We start from the raw sequence: 22,391 nt of genomic DNA on the forward strand, positions 1-22,391 counted from the left end.
AAAGAGCAAAAAAGTGGAAATCTATCTGAAAAAATAGTGCAAGAAAACTTCCCTAATTTGGTGAAGAAAATAGACATGCAAGTCCAGGAAACACAGAGTCTCAATTATGATGGATGCAAAGGGGCCCACTCCAAGACACATTATAATTAAAATGCAGAAGATTAAAGATAAAGAGAGAATCTTAAAAGCAGCAAGAGCAAAGAAGTTAGTTACCAGGTGGTTGCCAGATGGGGGGGGAGGGGAGAATAGGGGAAAAGGTGAGGGAATTAAGAAGTACAAATAGTTAGTTACAGAATGGCCATGGGGATGTAAAGTACAGTATAGGAAATGGAGTAGCCGAAGAACCTATACACATGCCCATGGACATGAACAATGGTGGGGGGATTGAGAGAGTGGGGGTGATGGGTAGGAGGAGGCGAAGAGGGAAAAAACCAGGACAACCATAACAGCATAACCAGTGAAATGGAATTTTTGAAAAAAGTAAAAGAAATTATTATGACAATGTCACATCATATGAATATAGAAATGTTAAAGAATCAGGCAAAGGATCAGAAGGGGGATATGGAGGAGGAAGAGGAGGTGCAGAGGGGGGGAGATAGTCCAAATCTTGGGAAGATGGAGGAGGAAGGGAAGTAGGTGTAAATGACAGCATGCGACAGGAGGTGTAGAGATCAGGATGATGAGAGTTCTAAAAAGGCCTGAATGTAAGCAACGTCAGACCATTTCTTAAGATGGCAATAGTACAGGTCAAGTTGGAGGATAGTATTATAATTAAGAGATTTGTTCATAGGCCAGACCTCCTAATCATCTGGTTTGTTTTGGGACCAGGCCATATTGCAGTAGAAAATCAAGAGCTTGGGCTTGAGGCTGTAAGTCCCTGAGCCTTCAAGTTCTTACGGAGATATCCTAGTGGGGAGTCCTTGGGCAGGGTCAATTGAGTGTTGCCCACGGCGAGAACTCTAAGAAAGAAAGAAAGAAAGAAAGGAGGACATCTCAGGGATGGAAACATGCTGAGGGAGGGAAAGGTCAGAGAGGACGACTCTGATGACCTAGACAGATGTGACCCCAGGAATCAAACATCCCTGAGTCCAAGACCAGACCGAAAACACAGAGATCTGTCCTAGAGTCAGGTGTCCCTGAGTCATAGGACAAGACTAAGATTAGAAGGGAGGCAGTCAAGAGGCATCCCTCATATCTGAATCTGGGAGGAAAGCAATAGGCTGGCGGACAGGGCAGGACTAGAAAACTGTTGCCTTCGGTTATGTGGGTGTTAGCGGCCTGAGATCCAAAGAGACTTGGCGATCACTGGCCATGAAGCTGGGTGAGGACGCGGCAGTCTACAGAGTCCAGAGAGATGGAAAAGTATTTGAATCCTCTCTCCAATTATGCTGGCCCTGAGGGGTTTGGGTTTTGAGCCTTATTGGATTATAAAGGGTGGGAGTGAGGGTTGCTGTTGTGTGGCTGCGGGGCTGTGAGGGGTGCGGCAACACAGGCGGTTTCGACTGGTTTTGCTGCAGTTTGCTCAAATGTTATCTTTTGCCTGTGGCTGTGGGGAGTGGTTAGTAACAATCTGTTCTTGCTTTTCCAGTAATTTTCCAGTCCTGGGAACATAAGCTCAGAAGAGTAAAATGGCAGTGCCGTTTAACAAGGTCATAGGCCTGCTAGGCAACTGATGCCACAATAGCAAATGATATTAGATTCGTCCTTTCATGTGACCCCTTTTCATCCGCAGTCATCAGGTAAGTGCAAATCAAAACCACAATGAGATACCACTTCCTGCCCTTTCCACTTTGGAAAATAGGATGGCACTTCCTTGAATGATTTAACAGAAGAGTCACCATATGACCTCCCCATTCCACTCCCAGATATATACCCAGGAGAAGTGAAACCACGTCCATACAAAAACTTGTCCAGGAATGTTTATAGCAGCCTTGTTCACAATAGACAAGAAGTGGAAACAACCCACATATACCCATCAACTAATGAATGTAAATAAAATGTAGAATAGTCATATACAATGGAATACAGTAGTCCTTCTCCTGCCTTTTCCATAGTTTTGCTTTTTCCGCAGTTTTCAATTGTCTATAGTCAACTGTGGCCCAAAAATATTAAATGAAAATTTTCCGAAATAAACCACTCCTAAGTTTTCAATTGTGCATTGTTCTGAGTAGCCTAGTGAAATCTTGGACTGTCCTGCTCCATCCATCCTACCTGGGATGTGAGTCATCCCTCTGTCCATCCCTCTGTCCACATAACCATGCACTATGCACTATACACTAGTTAGTCACTTAGTAGGCTTCTTGGTTATCAGAGTGACTGTCACAGTATCACAGTACTTGTGTTCATGTAACTCTTATTTTACTTAATGCCCCCATAGTGCAAGAGTAACAATCACACTGACAAGAAATGCCAAAGACAAGCCATAAAATGCTTCCATTAAGTAAAAAGTTATGTATGTGTAGGAAAAAGCACAGTTTACATAGAGTTCTATACTATCTTCAGGTTCAGACATCCTTTGAGGGGTCTTAGAGTGCAGGGACTAATGTATCATTCACACATAAAAAGAATAAAGTACTAATACTAAATCATGGACGAATCTTCAAAACATATGCTAAGTGAAAGAAGGCAGTCACAAAGTACCACATATTATTCCGTTGGTATTAAATGTCCTTAACACTAAGTAAGTGTTTGCTTAGGGCTGGAGAGGGGATGTATGAACAAAGTTTTACAGTCTAAAAGAGATTTTAGAGCTAGTTGTACATATCTGTGACTATACTAAAAATATTGAAGTGTACACTTTAAGTGAGTGACACTTGCTTGGTATGTGTTTTGCCACCCTTCAAGGCCAGGCAGGTTCATGGTATTTGTGCAGACAGGAGAATATTCATGGAGCTGTTGGGATGTCTGGCCTGCCTTTATTCACAGGTGGGCGAGCCACTCATGGTGCAAGCTGCGTGTCCATCTGCATGTCTCACGTGGTGGCCCTTGCTCCCCAGCATGGCACCCATTAAGGCCACTGCCCCCTTGCGTGCCTCTCCTCATCATCGCCCCCAGCAGGGAGTCCCTACCTGTTTAAGTACTGGAGGGGAACAAAGCCGGAAAACTGCCAGAACATTACATAATATAAATCTGCGCATGTGAGCTCACTTCATGTCACGGCAGCAGTTTATCAGACCCAGTGTGAAGGCTGCGAGAACACTGCTTATCAGGCCCCTCCAAGGCTGTGGGAACTCTGCTTCCCGTAGTTACCCAGACACCTGGGTGAGGAAGCCAGACTGCCTCCACTTACCCTACAGTATATAAATTATATCTCAATAAAGCTGTTTAACATAAGAAGTAAATATGATAGGTACTATGTGCACTTTTCCTAGTTTCCCTCGATGGTAACATCTCACAAAATTCTAGTATCACAGCCAGGATATTAATAGTGATACAAGATATTCCTATTTCCACAAGGACTCTTCCTGCTGCCCTTTTGTGTCCATTCCATCTTCCCTTCCAGCTCCACCTCCTCCTTAACCCCTGGAGACCACTAATCTGTTCTCTGTTTCTATAATTGCCATTTCAAGAATGTTGTACAAGTGGAATTATTCAATACATAACCTTTGGGGTTGGCTGTTTTTGTACACAAAATAATTTGCTGGAGATTCTTTCAGGTTGTTTCATGTATCAATACTTTGTTTTTTCCATTGTTGAGTAGTATTCCATGGTATGCATATGAGAGTTTAACCATTTATTTGTCAAAAGACATCATCATTGGGTTGTTGCCAGCTTTTGGCTATCACAAATAAAACTGCTATAAACACTTCTGTACGAGTTTTTATGTGACATACGCTTTCATTTCTCTGGGCTAAATACCCAATAGTGCAATTCCTGAGTCATATGGCTTAGCATATTTACTTAAAGAAATAGCCACTGTTTTCCAGACTGTTCCTGTACCATTTACCTTCCCACCAACAATATACGCATCAGGTTTCTCCACATTCTTAGCAGTATTTGGTGTTGTCACTGTTTTTTATTTCAGCCATTGTGATACATGTGGTGATGTCACATTGTCGGTTTAATTCTTATTTTCCTAATGAAAATGATATTGACCATCTTTTCATGTGCTTGCCATTTGTGTATTTTGCATTGAAATGTCAGTTCATGTCTTGTCCATTTTCTAATTGGATTTTTTATTATTAAGTTTGAGAACTCTTTACATATTATAGATATTAGTCTCCTATTGCAAATGTGGTCTGTAAACATTTTCTCATAATCTAACTTGTCTTTCATTTGTCAATAATGTATTTCACAAAGCAACTGTTAATTTTGACCAAGTCCAGTTTGTCCATTTTATTTTTCCATCTATGGATCATGCTTTTGGTATTAAGTCTAAGAACTTTGTGTAGCCTTGTTAGATCCCAAAGATTTTATCCTATGTGTTGTCTGAAGTATCTATAGTTTCCCATTTTACATTTTGGGTCAGGTCATGACCCATTTTGAGTTAATTTTTTATGAGGTGTGAGGTTCATTTTGGTGGTGGGGGGAATGCTCACTTGTGCCAACAGCATTTCTTGAAAAAGCTCTTCCCTCCATTGTTTTTGTACCTTTTTCAAAAATAAGCTGTAGATATTTGTGTATTCATTTGTGCACTTATTTCTGGGTTTTCTATTCCATTTCATTGGTCTGTGGCTACCTGCTCCCCCACCAACACCACCCAGTCTAAGTTATTGTAGCTGTGTAAGTCTTGAAATTTCATATACTAGTTACCTACTTTGTTCTTTTTTCTCAAAATTGGTTTAGCTATCCAGTTTCTTTGCCTTTCCATATAATTTTCACAATAATCTTGTCTAAATATTCAAAAATCTTGTGACTTTGATTGGAATTGCATTGTAGCTGTATATCAATTTCATGAGAATTAACTTTTATACCATGTTTACTATACCAATCCATGAACACAGCACATTTGTGATTTTTTTTCATTAGCATTGTGCAGTTTTCAGCATATAATCCTATATACATTTTGCTAGATTTGCATATAACCCAGTATATATTTTGTTAGACTTGTACTTAAGTGTTTTTCTGAAGTGGTGGTAAATGGTACTGTACTTTTAACCTGGGTGTCTGTGTGATGGTCACCATCACTGTCGTCCACACAAACGCAATTGAGTTTCACGCATTGATCACAGTGATCTTGTAACCTGGCTGAACTCACTATTTCTAGCTGTTTCTTTATCTCTCTCTCTCTCTCTCTCTCAATTTTTTTTGTAGATTTCTTGAGATTACCTATATAGTCAACTATCTTCAAATAAGAACAGTTTTCCTTATCTCCATGTACTCGCTGGAATGTCCAGCACTATGTTGAATAAGAGTGGTGAGAATGGAGATCCTCACCTTGTTCCTGATCTTAGAGAGAAAGCATTTTGCTCTTATACCATTAAATATTAAGTACTGGTGTTTTTTATAAGTTTTTTTTTAACATTTTCATCACAAGTGAGTGCTGAATTTTGTCAAACGCTTTTTGCGTGTGAATTGATGGTATAATTGCTCTTTACATGTTCAGCTTAATTACTAATGACAGAATAAAATAATGCCAAGCAGATTACTTTTTAAATCATGAGGTATAGTCTCCACACACTGTTCGTGTGATCATAAAATGGAATTGTGTGGGAAGCAAAGGACCCTGGAAGTGGTACCAGAATTGTGTGGTAGATAACTCCAAGATGCTAGATAGAGCCCTTCCCTCCCTCTTCCCCTCCCTTTTGCCTCTGAGTCCTGCCATTCTCAATAGAAAATTGGTCACTTTTCTTCTGAGAATATAGCTAGATTATCTATCACAAAGGTCTCAGATATTAGAATCCCAATAATTGTCTTGTTTTAGTTAATAAATGTGAGATATGTATGTGTGCGTGCTTTCTTGTACATTCTTGCTTAACACAGCAAAGCCATAATACAAATCAGCTTGATATTTGTTAAACAATGTTTTATCTCTAACCCAAAACAAATAATTAAAACAAACAACACTAAAGACACTCCTATTCAAGCAAGGGAAAAAATAAACATGTCTGTAATCACAACTCATATCTCTGGAAGTCATAAGCAATGCTATAAGAACAAGAAAGTAGCAAAGGCATTAGAAAAAGGAAGTGAAATGATCATATCTGAAGAAGATGCATTTCTTTCCCTGCCTAGGAAACCCATCGAAATAGGAAAACATATAAATATCACTATTTTTCTATATAGTAATGACCAAATATAAAATTAAAAATAATGTTCCACTCAGAGTAGCAAAATGTAAAATATGAAAAATATAAAATACATGAGAATTAAATTCATGATTGTATAGGACCATTATGAAAAAATGCAAAAATTTACTTAGAAAAAAAAACTATAATTTAAGCTGACCTTGTTTGTGAATTAGAAGAATCAGTTTTGCAAAGACACAACTTCTTCCCAGATTTGAAAATTACTTAAGCGTAATTCCAATAAAAATTTCAAGGGTAAAATACTCTTTTCAAGGGGGTTGGGGAAGACCAATCTACATGATCGTAAAATTCATCCAGATTAAGAAATTTATGAAAATAGTCAAAATTTCTTTTAAAAATAAAGAACACTGAGTTATAATTAAATATTGTTATAATTTATAAATCTCTACTAATTAAGACATTGAAATGGCAGAATTAAAGCATGAATTTCTTTTATTTCTCCTAGTTTTAAAAAAATTATTTATTTTCAGGAGGGGGAAGGAGGGAGAAGATAAGGAGAGAAATATTAATCAGTTGCCTCTCATATAGGCCCTGACCAGGGACTGAACCCGCAACCTAGGCATGTGCCCTGACAGGGAATTGAACAGGTGACCCTTCACTTTATGGGACAATGCCCAAGCAATTGAGCCACACCAGTCAAGGCTTTCCTAATTTTTTTCCTAATAAGTCCACAAAACAGCAATAGAGGAGATTTGGGGGATGCTATCACTACTGAATTAATGTGCCTACTAGGAGTGTCAGGGATTTTGAAAGGTTATGTAACACAAATAACTATCATTTGTTGGATGATTGCTACATGCAATATGCTGTGTTATACATATAACATACATAACTTCATTTGATCCATATAACTTTATAAGCTATTATCTCCACTAGACAATTGAGGAAATTCTGAGAGACAGAAAATAGATGTAACTAATTGCACAGGGCATAAGAAGCAAATCAGTTTGCCCCAGAAAACCCAGGACTGACGCAGAACTGATACTGGGTACAATGAATGATGGAGATAAGGTTCTACATAACAGAGGTTGACAGATTGCATGTAGTAACTGGAAATTCCTCGTCTTATACATCTCCACATACTACTCACAAGACATTCTCTGCATCAAATTAAAAGGAGATACCCAGGGCCTAAGACACCAGATTTTAGTTGTGGGCAAGAGTGAGAGCTAAAAAGAGAATTCATGGTGTTTCTTTTTGAAACATTGTTACTTCCAGCCCCATTTTGCAGGAGAACCAACTGATCTTCTGGTGAGCAATTTGGCACCAACCAAAACTCAGTATCGGGCTGATATGTAGGATACCCCCCAAAAAACAGATGGCCTGCTACATACACAGTGACTCACAACTGAAGCTCCCCAGGCAATAGATTAAACATAAAAGGCTATGCAAGGATAAAATAGAAGGCTGTGGAGAGGAAAATAAAATTTAAGATAATGAGAAAAAGGGATCTTGGTGAACAAATAGTGCCCAGAAAACAATATTTTTAAAGATTTCCCCCCAGAGGAAAAAGATAACTAAAATAACTACAAAATAACAAAAGGGCATCCAGAGGTAAGCATAGGATTTTAATGAAGAGAAACCATAAAAGAACAAGAAAAAGATCCTGTAAATTAGAATTTTGAGTTGAAATGAAAAATTTAATAGATGGCTGCAAGTTTATAACCAAAAAACCTCTCAAAAACAGAAAAAAGGAAAGAAGTCCAGGGACTTAAAAAAAAAGTAGAGAAGGGATAGGAGAAGTGGAGATCCGGCACATGATCACTGAATTCCAAGGATAACTGGAATTCCAAGAGATAGAATGAAGAGTAGGGAGAAGAATGTTAGATGGATATTATGCAAAAAGTAATAAAATAAATTTTCCCAGAATTGAAGGATGCAATTATCCAGACTAAAAGGGTCCATCATGTACCCACAACAAGGAATAAACAAGAAGATAAACAACAGACACGTTTTTATCCAATTCTAGTATATCAGAGAGAAGAAGATTAAAAGAGCCTAGGGAAGTATGAGGACTTTGAATAAAAGAATGAGGATCAGAGTTGCCTTAGGCTTGGGAAGAGCAATGCTGGATGGAACTTCCTGGTATGAACAAACTGGTGATAGTCTTTTCCCCTCTTCTAAGAAATCAAACAAAGCAATGAGAAAAAAAAAAAGAGAAACAAATACAGACCTAAAAAAACATTGCTCCACTTTTTTAGCAAGTGGGTGACAGACTAAATCAGCAGAACCCAAAAGAATTAAATGAAAACTAAACAGAAAATGCAGAGAGTGTCAAGGTGCCTACTGAGTGGCAGATCTCAGACAATACAACAGAAGTATACAGAAGATTAAAACTATGAACAATAAGCTGACAATAAATACACATCTATCAACAATTGAATCTAAAAAAACAAACTAAACAAACAAGAACAGAGACTGTCACTGATATGGAGAGCATTTTGATGGCTGCCAGATGGGAGAGGGAATGGAGGAAAGGGTAAAGAGGTGAGGGGATTAAGAAGTACAAACAGGTAGTTACAGAGTAGCCATTGGGATGTAAAATACAGTAAAGGAATGGGAGTAGTCAAAGAATTTAAATGCATGACCCATGGACATGAACAGTGGTGTGGAGATTGCTTGAGAGAGTAGGGGATGCTGGGTAGAGGTGGGCAAAGGGGAAAAAAATTGGGACAACTGTAACAGCATAATCAATAAAATATAATTAAAAAAAAAGGAGTATAAACCTTTTTCTTTTCCTTGGAGTTTCAAATTTATATCATTCACATCATACTGAGGAGAAAACTACCATTTTTTCTTTATTATGTGTTTAGCTAGCCATTTCTGTTGTAGCAAGAAAATCTTGAACTGGTGTTACCAGTACATTTAGTAAGTTTTGTAGAACCCTTCCACAATTCAATGAACCGACTAAGTACACATGACCAAATGCATTGTCTTAATTCTTCGACAGTCCTATAAGCTGATGTTGATTCATAGCATTTGCACTTATATAATGGACACTTAACAACTATACCATGACACCTTCAAAAACTATTTTAGAAAACTTAGCATAAATATTTTTAAACTGTATCATATTGTCTTAGAACAAAAATAAGGGAAACATTAGGCTCACTTAAAATTTCCAATGAAATGTGACTTTTGACCTAACTTTGCTGGGATGACATTTATTGTGATAGAAATAATTTTTTCTCATCTTGCCGAAACTATTCTGTCAAATGTAAAAGGTTAAATAATCTTTGGTTATTTAAAAAGTTGGATAAAGTTTGATCTTTTAAGGTCATGAATCAAAATTATTTCTTGCATAAATTTAAGTCCTATGACACAAAATGTATTCCTAGATTACTTGGGTTGTGTCTCTTATATTACATAACTCATCTAAATCTAAAGAAAATTAGTTGCAATTCTTCAGATTTTAAATAAATTAATCTCTAATATTCTTAGGTCCTATATTCTATAAGCAACATTTGGTGACTTAACTAAAAACTTCACACTTTTTTTTCTTTTTAAAAAATTTTATTTAGTTGTTTTTCAAGTATAGTTTTCTGTCTATTTCTCCCATCCCAAAAAACTTCACACTTTTTACAAATAAAACATGTTGAGGCTTTAACTCATACTTTTCTAGCAATTTCTATAACTGAAACAATTTATTTTACTGCCTATCCATCTAAAACTTGTTCTTTCTCAAACTTGGATTCTCAAAGAATCCAAGCTGTTTTATATCTGGCTAAACTTATAGGCTTGATCCTTTTAAAAATTGTTTAAAATTTTTGTTAGACATTTAATTGTAATTTCAGGCAACTAAATTTCAATTCTTTTTCAACTTTTAATAGACAGCCTCATTAAGCATTTACTGAAACTGTCTCAATATTGCCCACTTTGCAGTCTTTAATTGGTTAAATAACAGCTTGTTCTCTGCCACAGCAATCTGGAATTGTCATTCAGTATTAGGTATGCAACATACCTTCATAGAGTTATTTTGTTTACTATTCCAGTTGTAGTACTAGTTCTGAAACCAGAAAAGATACCAGTGTTCGGCCTGCCTGTCACTACCAAACCCAATAAGCAATGACAGCGATTGAATCTTTATGGGAGCTTTATTCAGATGGCCAGTGATCTGAGAACCTGGTGGATTCATACCCTAACACACCATCTTGCCTTCTCTTTCCAGGCCACTCTTTCTTTTCTTTTCTTTTTTTATACTGACTTAAGATGTTTCTTTTTTATTTATTAAAAAATTTTTTAATTTAATTATTTTTCAAGTACAGTTTTCTGCCTTTTACTCCCTTCCCAGCCCACCCCCCTCCAGGCCACACTTTCTATACCAGGGAATAAACAAGGTGTGGTGAAGGCTTTTTAAGATTTAGGGAGGATTAGGTGATAGAAACTGCAACATTCCTGTCCTGGGCGGTGGTCTGTCTCTCCCTGGAACACAAAGGCCAGGATGCCTCTAGTTGTCCCCAGGCAGGGATCTTTAGGAGTGCCCCAGGAGGTCAGGTGTTTTCCCAGGAGCCAGTAAAGGCCTTATCTGTAGTTTCTGAAACAAAAGCTTTAACATACACATTACTTATTAGACTTACAACTTTTTAGTTTAAGCTAAAATTTTCGAAGTCTTGAGTCCCCTATCAGTTCCTGTATCTCCAGTTGGTTATTTTTCAGTATGCTTTCATTTTAAACTTTAAAATTTGTTCAAATTCATATCTACTATAGAAAGATGATTTAATTATGGTTATTTCAATTACTAAGTGCAATTTGCATAATTATCACCATAATCCCTGTTGTGTGTATAAAATATTTAGATAAACACGCTATGTTTACATTGCTTTATAGAAAAAACTAATTTGCAGTGAAGTCATCTGCCTATACCAACTCAATCAGTAATGTTCTTCTGTAATATTACACATGGCACACGAGTTTGACAGGCACACTACAGCTATCACATTTTTAAAAAGGTAATAGTGAAACATTTAAAAAAAACAAAAAATTTTGAGTCAAAACATTTTTTCACTGTGTTTATTTTTATTTAATAAATAAATAATTTACTGCCTTAGTCCTGCTGAATTCGAGTTCTTAGTAGTTCTTAGTAGCTCATGGTTATGTGTTAGTGCAGATATGGAAATGAGAAAGACAAGAGCCAAAAGGCTTACAGTTTTTATTCCATTTCTCTTTCATTTGATATAACTTCCAGAACTTTGAACTCATCTAAGTCATGCTATTCTTTTGCATCCTGACTAAAAGTAAAACAAAGCAAAAGTGGAAATCGTTGGATTTTCGGTACAGAGCTCCTTGGAACATATATTGTGGACCACTCTAGCAGTGTTGGCCAATCTCCAAAAACCTATAGCTCCTAAAAAACAATCATCATCAGCTTCATCTCTTTGATAAATTCCTTTTAAACAGCATCATGTTGATAGAAGTTTAACATTTGGCTTTCAAGAAATTTATATGAGAATGTATAGCATACAATTTACGTATGATAAAGCATACAGTAGGTCCTGTACAGCTAGCTAATTCTCATAGCAGGCTTTTGTTGATTTTTTGCCAAACACTTGTATCTGTAGTCCACCTATGGTTGCAATTTGACCAGGATTTTACAAATGGAGTTGCATTCCAATTTGCTCTTCCCCCAATAAATTTATTTTCATTAAATCTGATATGCAACCGATTGTTAAACTATTTCTCACTTTTGTACAAATTACGTTCATTAAGCTGAAACCACTTTCAGCTTCAGCACTGTTGACTGTAACAGTGCTATCTTTTTAGCTTTTTGCACAATTGCAGGAATTGAAAACATTATTAATTTTACATTATTTACAAATTCCTAAAAATCATTCAAATCCATTTTATATTTTAAAATTTCACATAAATGAAATACCTTTTTTCACTAGTAACACATGTTGAAGTTATTTATAAAGCCATGTAGAAGGTTCTAGCAACTCAAAATAATTAAAAATACTTTAAGCCAAGCCCTGGCTGGTGTAGCTCAGCGGATTGAGCACGGGCCTGCGAACCAGACAATTGTGGTTCGATTCCCAGTCAGGGCAACATGCCTGGGTTGTAGGCCAGTTCCCAGCAGGGGACACACAAGAGACAACCATATATTGATGTTTCTCCTCCTTTCTCCTTCCCTTCCCCTCTAAAAATAGAAGAATAAAATCTTAAAAAAAAAACCTTTCATTTTGGTTTCTATCAGATAGAAGATATAAGTTTATGTGTTAAATTACATTTTTGAATAACATATTCTTAGGAAAAGAATTACATTTATTATTTTATTAAATGGAGTATCTTTAAACTTATCTAAATCAAAGCTTTGATTTGAGACTCATGATTTCTAGTACCAATTGTTAAATTTTCCAAAGCTCATATGCTGTGTTTGATTAATTCTTATGCTTTCTGAAATGTTAGTTGATCTTGACTGTGATGCAGTAGACAGCAGTGAAAATTCTTCAAGAAGGTCAGTCATTGTAGCAACAGCTTGCAAGAAATTAATGGTAGCTAATCTCTACCATTTCTACCAGAATAAGAATGATGAAAATTCGTGTCTAATACAGGATGTGTACACCCTACAGCAGTAGCAGCTTATAAACTACATGCTGCCCATCTGGGTCCCATACAAGGCCACATTTAAAAATTTCGATTTCAAGGTCTTTGGCTACAGGTTCTAAAAGCTTGTGTTGATTTTTATTAGACTGATGATAAATGGAATAACTTTTATCAAGAAATATTTGGAAATGATTAACTTGTTTTATTTCGGATATTGAATCATCAAGTGACAATTGCAATTGATAGTTTAAACAGTTCAGGAAACATTTCAAAAACCTTTCTAACATCTTTGTAGCTACAACAGATTTCCTTCCCAGCATTATGTTAGCACGATCAGAACAAAATGCAATTAAGTTTGCTTTCACATATTTATTAATAAAGCCACAATCACTTAAAGTATTCAATAGTGTATTGACAATGCACGTTACTGTAGTTGACACCAATTCCTTTCAAGCAACAAATAACACAACTGGTGCAGGAGCTGACGGACATGTGCACTGGAGAGAAGTCGATAGGGTGCCTTTTTTCAAGATTGTAGATGCTTCGTCAGTTATGATACAGATTTTGGCATTCTCTTCTATAATATTCTTAAGTATTTTCACCTTCATTTATTTTGAATCACATTCTGTAATTCTTGTTGTGCTGTAGCATGTATTTAAACAACTGACCTCTCCATTTCTTTTCTTGTAATTCTATTTCCCCCTCATTATCAGATAAAGGCCTATACATTTTACTAAACTGTAAATAGTACAGAAAACTTTTATAGTAGCATCAATATTTTTTTAATTTTGTTTATGCACTATATTAAAAATGGTCAGTAATGGATTCCTTTAACAAATCCCATGGGAGAGCTTTGGTCGCAGAGGCCCCTCATCTGCCACGGATGAGAGTAAGTCTACCAAGACACGATCTGCTTGGGGAGGAAAAGTAGCCAATCTCTCAAAGTAGAAGCTATTTTGGGCTCTCAATGGGCTTTTATTAGGTTTAATTTGCACAAGAATACAGTTAAACTCATCAATCATCGTCAGGCAGTAAGGATCAAACAACAGATAACATTCCAAGAACTATGAGGGCTTATTCTGAGTCAGGGTCAGATAGCTAACAGGCCATAAAACTTTGGGGAAATAAACTCATTCTATGCTTGGACCCTTTTCATTAAATTGAGGGCATTCCTAGCAAAGCAGGTTTCACAGGACTTTATGCATTCTTTCTTAGGCCTGATTGCCCTAGGAAACCTGCCCTTTACAGCACAGGGCTGCACCCATCTCTGGCATTGTTTCAGGCTTAAGGCATTGTTTCAGGCTTAAGTCTGGCTGGGGAAGTAAGGCAACTGAGAGATTAGGAGACTTCTTGTAGACAGAATGAGGACTCAGGCTATGTCAAAGCCGAGGGGTGAGGATCCATCATCTCCTCTTTCTATGGCCCCCCCAAATCCTTCCCTGAGAGCCCCTTCAAGACCACGCCTATCTTAGGTCATCCCTTGAGGAATCTTACCTGTCATTGGCTAATCAGTCATCTGCCAAAGGCCAGGCAGGGTGACGTGAAAAAGGGCAGAGGCGGTGCCCCTACCAGGAAGATAAGCTTTATCTCTTTAGTGGCTTATGGTCCCAAGGTCTTTTTACTCAGTCTTAGCCATGGGGGAGTTACAGCTTCCAAAACCAGACAGGGTGGTTCCCAACAAAATCCTGAATTTTATTATAAGATTTAGAAATATCATGTATGTTCTGTAACTTTTTTTTTCACAGAGAAGCTTGTCTAGTAATTTTATTACTGCCATTAAGCAGTTACTAAATATGCAATCCATTCCATGGATATATGAACATGCTTTTCTGCTTTTGGTCCCAAATATGGAACTGTTAAGTAATCCTTACATCCTAACTTATCTTCTTTTATTTCAAGCCATTTGTACCGTGCAGTAAATACAAGTGCTTGTTTTTCATTCCAACAATCTGGAAGCAAAAGATGATCTATTTCTTCCTTAGATGAGCATGATGGCTTTTCTTTAATGACTGGTTTCTTCGACATACAGAAAATTCGATTCCTTTGACAGGCAACCCACACTGATTCGTGATTCCATTATCACTTCCTGTGTCTGTTTTCACCTTCTTCACATTAAAAAGACCCCACAAAACTCACCCTGGCTTTCTGGCATTTTAGGGAACAGAATGTGAAAAATAATTTTACATATGTAAGCTAAATTCATGATAATACTCTCAGGGTTAATATAGTTTTGTTAGTGATTTCTGTGTATAATTATTGAAATAAATATTAATTTAAAATACTTGCCTTGATTTATAGTTCATACTTATAACATTGATACAATGTGCTACTTCTGGAAAAATCCACTATCAGTTTTTAAAATTCTATAGCCAATAATTATGCCACAAAATCTGTTTATCGTCCAATTTAACAAGTAAGTTGCTCATATGATTTACAAATAAGTACAGTTCCAATGTAAAGAGTGGTTGATATTTTCATTTACATTAATGAATAAGATGGAAGTGAACTGGCGAACTCTTTGGTTCGCAGGCCGGAGCTCAATACTCTAAGCCACACCAGCCAGGGCTATATACTTTTAATTTTTAATAATGGCTATGTTTAACAATCAGCTCATACAATTCCCGAACACTTAATCAGTTCTTGCAAGCCAGTTCAAGCCACCTCCAGCACTAATGACTGGTCTAAAAAAACATAAATAAAGTATACTCACATCAGTATGAAAGGTACTAGGTTCTTTATCATCACCACAGACCAGATCAATATATTCAAGAACAGATCTTGAAGGTCCTTCCTAAAAAGGAAGTGAGAAAATGTGCAAGTCATGAACACTCATTCAAAGCAAACTTTCATTACCAACCAGTGGGAATTGTGTTGTTGTTCTCGTTGTTGGAATTAGCAAGATATCCCGAGAAGAAAGACTTGGAAAGTGGCACAGAATAATCAGAAACAAAAGCATCACAGAAAAAGATTCAGAATAGATGAGTATGTATTTAAAGAAGAACCCAAAAGAGTCTAAATCTACACAGAAGAATAAAGCCACATGGATTCCTTCGGAAATGGGAAATAGTATATTTCCCATTATACTAGGAAATGGGAAATGGGTAGTGTTAAAAAACATGTGTCATGGAAAAGTATTTTTTTAGCTGGATGGTTATCAATAATCTCAGATATCAAAGCTCAGAGTCATGGAGTTCTTTGATAGCTCTGCTTCACTGTACACATTCTCACACAATCAAACATCAAACCCTAAATCTTCTCAATCCTTTCACTACGTGCATCCTACCTTAAAATAGACCAGGCCATAACCACTCCAGTCAAAAGCCTAGATTTTATTAAATAGGCAAAGGAATCAATAAATAGTTCTGAGATGGGAACAATATTAGAGCTGTTTCAAGAACATCGGGAGAGTATGATGTGTAAGAACACTAGTAACAAGATAATCAGTCCCCCAAAATGATAATGAAGTGGGAAAATAGAGCAAGGGCAAGGAGAACAATGAAGAATTATATTCTTCTATCTGTACAGGGTCCAGCAGAAATAAGTTCTGCTTGAGTGTTGTTGGTAGGGTAATAATATGGGCATAATGATTTACAGTTTTAATTTGAACATTTCACCTAAAATGTCATATGGCGCGCTTGAGTGTGATATTGTTATGTTACAGAATTACGTACTGATGATTTTGTAATAAAAGGTTTTGCAATAAAAAAGGGGAGTTATTCCTGCCGGACCCAGTATAGTTCAATAAAATGCAAAGATAAGGGCTCTTTTTGTACTGCCAATTTTTTATCATTCCTTTCTTTTAGCACATTGTGTTTAGTTCGAGGTTATGTTCATAACAGAACACAAAGAAGACTCTGTGCCACAATGCAGGTTGAAGGCTGGAAAGTGAGATTTACATGAAAAGACTAAGGAATCCAAGCCAGAACACATTAAGTTGTAACATAATTCTTGATAAAAGGTATAAAAGAACACACATGGCTCTGGCTGGTGTGGCTCAGTGGACTGAGCGTCTGCCAGCGAACCCAAGGGTCACTGGTTTGATTCCCAGTCAGAGCACATGCCTGGGTTGTGGGCCAGGTCCCCAGTAGGGGGTGCAGGAGAGGCAACCACACATTGATATTTCCCTCCCTCACTTTCTCCCTTCTTTCCTCTCTCTAAAAATAAATAAAACATTTCTTTTAAAAAAGAACACACTCAAAAAAATGTTCTTTTTGTATACGAAGAACCCTCAAGCAGGGAGCTGTACCCAGTGGCATTTCATCTTTATGGGATGGCAGTGTTAAAAAACACAGAGAAATACCCCTGGCTGGTGTGGCTCAGTGGATTGGGTGCCAGCCTGAGAACCAAAGAATTGCTGGTTCCATTCTCAGTCAGGGACCATGCCTGGGTGGCAGGCCCAGTCACCAGTAGGGGGTGTGCTAGAGGCGACCACACATTGATGTTTCTCTCCCTCTCATTCTCTCTCCCTTCCCCTCTTTCTAAAACTAAATGAATAAAATCTTTAACAAAAACACACAGAGAGAAATAAGAATATTTTGGTGGATCCCAGCATAAAATAGTATAACGAAGAAAGTAAATTCTGTCTCAATGTATTTTAATGGAGAATTAAATAATCATTTTTTAAAGATTTTATTTATTCATTTTTAGAGAGAGAGGAAGGGAGGGAGAAAGAGAGGGAGAGATATGTCGATATGTGATTGCCTCTTACGTGGCCCTCACTGGGGACCTGGCCTGCAACCCAGGCATGTGCCCTGACTGGGAATCAAATTGGCAAACCTTTGGTTTGCAGCCTGCGCTCAGTCCACTGAGTTATACCAGCCAGGGTAAATAATCATTTTTTTTCATGTGGCACCATTTAGAAGCAATAAGAGTATTTTTTACTAGATTCTTTCTGGTACTGCAATTCCACATAGAGCATACAGGGTGGGTCAAAAGTAGGTTTATAGTTCTGAGTATGCAAAACAGTATTTATTCTTATAATATTATGTATTAATTATTGTATTATTTTCCCACAGGAACAAATATAAACCTACTTGTGCCCCATCCTGTATAATTCACTTCTCCTTAAGGAGCTAACAAATCTTCCATCCTCTATTTGGAAACAAAACTAAATGTATAAAGCTGGATGTACAAAACTCTAGATGCAAGGATACAAAAGATTCTCTACGCTTAAAATAAAATTTAAATGAAGGCTTTTCAATCTCAGCTGAACATAAGCTGATATATTAACTCAGTCAGGATTTACAAAATAATTATTTAGTCTTCAGAATATTAAACGTATACCTATTTATTATTTCACCCTTAATTTTGTAGATTCCTTCTGTGTTTCTCGAGGCACAAAGACCATAAACACATGTCACTCCTATCAGTTACACAAAGCCCCACCAAGAACAGCATGTCTCACATTTCTGTGATACACCACACTCAAGGCACCAAAATTATTTTTCCTAAAGACACATAGAATCCTCTTTGGAAATGTTTTTCTGTACAAAAACAGACACCACTGCTCTTCGATTTCCATAGCTACCCCATTTACTCCTCACCACAAGAAGGCAGTCAGCAACAAACCCTCTTGGTACCTCCAAATGTATGTTTCAAGTGTCAAGAAAAGAGTCCCATACGCACTATTAGTGGAGAAGAATGTCAAGGAAATGACCTTGTAGAGAATTTCTGTACAACTGCTACTAGAACAACAAACAACATTACGACATTGCCATGTTTAGGGAGGAAATTTTCTGATTTAAAAAACAAGTAATTTATGAAGTTGCCCTAATCATAAAGTGAATAAAACGCACACACAAAATTAAACATGCATTTATTTAGAAATATTATACACCTCAACTCATCAGAAAACTTATCAAAAGAATTGTTTGGGTTAGAAGTGATTTTAGCTAGCTAAATGATCACTTTAAACAGGGACTTTGTAATAATATATGTTTTTGGTGAACATAAAATTTTCTAAATTCTAATCATTGCACCTATAAATCCCTTAGCTGTAGCCCCGAACTGGGTTTGGAGTATGAAGCTGATTCTCTGTGTCAAAGTGACTAGCCAAGGGAGAAAGGCTTCACTATTACTGATGTATTTTTTAAATTTTTTTCTTTTTAAGACTTTGTATTTATTTATCTTTAGAGGGGTAGGTAAAGAGAGAGGGAGAGAAATATCAATGTATGGTTGCCTCTCTTGTGTCCCTTCCTGGGAACTGGCCTGCAACCCAGGCACGTGCCCTGACTAGGAATCAAACCGTGATCCTTTGGTTCGCAGGCCTGCGCTCAATCCACTGAGCTACACCAGCCAGGGCTACTGATACGTTTTTGAACAACAAAGTGTCTGATACTTTATGACTTCAGAGAACACAGTTTCATATTGAGTATGACAGCAGTAGTCCCCAAAGTCACCTTGACTCTACGGTATTTCTTTGGGAGTAATATCGGCTTAATATTTCAGCTGACTTTATTCCTGTCTGTTATTTGACCCCAGCAGATATTTACCTTTTCAGAGGCATGTGACTATTTGTGTTACATGAAGGTTCTTTATTGGTTTGAGGAAATTTCCTTTGAGTCTTAATTTTCTAAGCATTGTGCGTGCTTGTGTGTGTGTGTTTAAGCAGGAATATACATTAGGCTCTCTGACTGACTCCTAAAGGGACAGGCGGGTGGAGTAGGGGGTGAAGTTTCAGCCACACAACAAACCCACTGCCTGGCACAGGGACGCACAGCCCCTGCCTCTGGGGCTCCAACGAACATCCAGGCAAAACCTCAGTTTGGAAATAGGTTTCCAGCAGCTGGCAAAGAAGCTTTACCGCCACCCTTAGCACTGAAGTGAAGCTAAGAATTCTGCTTATGGCCTGAGTAGAAACAGAAGGTGGTCTATTCAAAAAGTTGTTTTTCACAAAATACCTCCCAACCAAACACTGTTCTCAGCACTATTGAGACAGGCGGAGAAGGTATCGAATTGCTCCTTTAGTTTTCAGATTTGGGACTTGCCAGGACATAATGACTTTTTTGACTCCACATTTGACTGTGACGTGATCTTCAGGAAAACAGCAACACTGATATGTTATTGAATCCCAGGATCATTATTACATGGAAGGGCTGGCCAGCCTCTGCCTCACAGTGACCAGGGCTTACAAAGTGAGCATCGACAGCAACCTTGAAGTGCGTATTCATAAAGTGGATGGTCTGTTTGATGACCACAAACTGGAAACCCAAGGAGATAGTCAACAGAGAGCAAATGATGACTTTGCAGATGCTGAATTAGGAAAAAAAAAAAGACTCCTTAGCTCGTACCTGACAAGAATGTATGATCATCCAATATTTGAAGCTTTTAGCAAATGGTTCAGATATTGATTACCCATTTCCCAACCTGGGAGAAGTTGCCAAACTTCTTTATGTCAAATTTTGGAATTGAAACGGCATTTCTGTTTATGGTCAGTAAAATTTATGTTGTAACTGATAGTGCCCCAGTAGATACGAATCTACGAGCTCTGTTGACATCTCTTGTATTCATGGTCTCAAAGAAGGTGGAGCAGGAACCTGCAGGGGACCGGTTTGTCTTGGCCTGGCAACTGTGACTCAGCTCTGTACAGAAAACCTACAGAAGTGAGGTGGTGGGCAGGAGCCAGACCTTCAAACCGAGTTTTCCCGTAGGAATCAGGCCTAGAAAATACATACAGACTGTTATGGCTTGCTCTTGCTGAAACTCCATCACCCTGGTCTAAAACAACAAATGTGTATTGTCTATCTTCAAGGTAACTTCCAAAGCCTGTGTGAGTTTTCCCAAGGACAGAGCTAATCAACTCACCGCCATTCCCCTCTGCATGTTATTTTCATTTCCTTGATTTGTACCTAAAATGTAGACAATAATATTCTATGTAATAATAAATCCTTCTTTGATGTAAGACCCCCCCAAAACAATAAAAGCCTGTCTAGGCAAGCGTCCAGGAGCTCTCCTCTTGAGAGAGTAGCTGATGCACTCAGAGGTGCTCTCCTCTTGAGAGAGTAGCCATTCCAGTCCCTTTTTCTCCACAGGATTGCTTTCTCCTGTGCATTCATTCATTCTTGTCTTCAGTCACAACAGGTGGACTCTGCTGGCTGGAGTCTGCCACAGGGACCCCCTACAAAGAATCAACAGCCATTATGAAGCTGGATATTACAACAGGCCTCTATTTAAAAGAAGCGACAGTGTTTCTTGCCCTGGCTGGTGTGGCTCAGTGAACTGAGGGTCTGCCTGAGAACTGAAAAGTCACTGGTTCAATTCCGGTCAGGGCACATGGCCAGGTTGTGGGCCAGGTCCCTGACTACAGCTGTGCAAGAGGCAACTGATCAATATTTCTCTCTCATACATTGATGTTTCTCTCCCTCTCTTCCCAGGGCCCTGAGTTCAGTCTAAATATGTTAATTTGGTCTTAGGTTTCAGGGGGAGCACCTGAGGGTGGCCAGGCCAAACAGTCCTGCTTGTCCACGGTACTGACTGACACTCTCACATACTGTGCACTACATTTCACACAGCGTGTTCTAGGAGAAAAATGCAGGAGTTTGGGCTCTGGCCACTGGCTCAGTTGGTTGGAACGTCATCTTGCAGCTGCAAGGCTGTGGGTTTGATCTCCTGCAGCCTGCCTAGGTGGCTGGTTTGATCCAGGTAAGGGCCCAGGCATGGGCAAAGCCCCATCCAGACTTGTACAGACCCCTGTCCCGGGTGCGTACTGTAGGCAAACCCATCAGTGCTTCTCTCTAACTGAGGTTTCTCTCTCTCCTTTTCCTCTCTCCCTTCCTCTCTGTCTAAAGAAGCAATGAAATAAAGATGTCCTCGGGTGAAGATAAACAATTTTTAAATATTTAAAAAATGCAGGAGTTTGGGCAATCTTCTGCTGTTTCATAGACAAGAATGGCAGGCTCAGTAGCCAGTTTAACATAAGGTCTTATAGTATTTTGGGGAAAAGCAGTGTCTGGGCACTTAACTTCTCCTTGGTTTAATGTCCACATCTGTAAAATGAGGAAATATACCCCATGATCTCTTCTGGCTTTTAACAACTTAAGTTAACAAGGAAAGACATGAACAGATTTTTTTAATAAGAGAAGTAATACAAATGCCCCATTAAACACACATCGATAGGAAAGTGAAAACTAGTAAATAATGAGATAGCTACCAGTCGCCCCCCTCCATTATATTGAGTCCAAGAGAGGAATAAAATGAACTTGCCTACTACCACTACTATTATTTAACTTGTTTTAGAAATCGTAAGCAAGACAATGAAATAAGAGAAAGTAGCAAAAAAAATTTTAAGGGGGACAAAACTATCATTATTTGAAGAATTTCTTTAGGCTAGAAGAAACAAGAAAAAAAGAAAAGAACAAGGTAGATGCTTAAAATATATAGTAAACTATATACATACTTTAAAAAGAAAGTCAAACAGTAATTTTTCTATGTAGCAATGATCAATTACATAGCAACAATAAAAATAAAATATCTAGGTATTAAAATTTAAAAATGTGCAGGAGCTATATAAAAAAGGTAATTCTTTACTGGGGAATGAAAAAACCATAATGTAACTCTGACCTTGTTGCTATAGCAGCAACAGTGGCTGCAACTCTTCGGTAAGAA

The 22,391-nt window shown here is 37.7% G+C and overlaps 1 pseudogene; it reads left to right on the forward strand.

Moving 5' to 3' along the window:
* The first annotated feature begins 561 nt into the window (after window positions 1–561).
* On the forward strand, window positions 562–22,388 carry LOC119049748 (ras-related GTP-binding protein D-like; annotated as a pseudogene).
* The last annotated feature ends 3 nt before the right edge of the window (window positions 22,389–22,391 follow it).

The sequence above is a fragment of the Artibeus jamaicensis genome, unplaced genomic scaffold, assembly GCF_021234435.1.
Source record: "Artibeus jamaicensis isolate MK-2021 breed Jamaican fruit bat unplaced genomic scaffold, CSHL_Jam_final contig_388, whole genome shotgun sequence".
NCBI classification, from domain to species: Eukaryota; Metazoa; Chordata; class Mammalia; order Chiroptera; family Phyllostomidae; genus Artibeus; species Artibeus jamaicensis.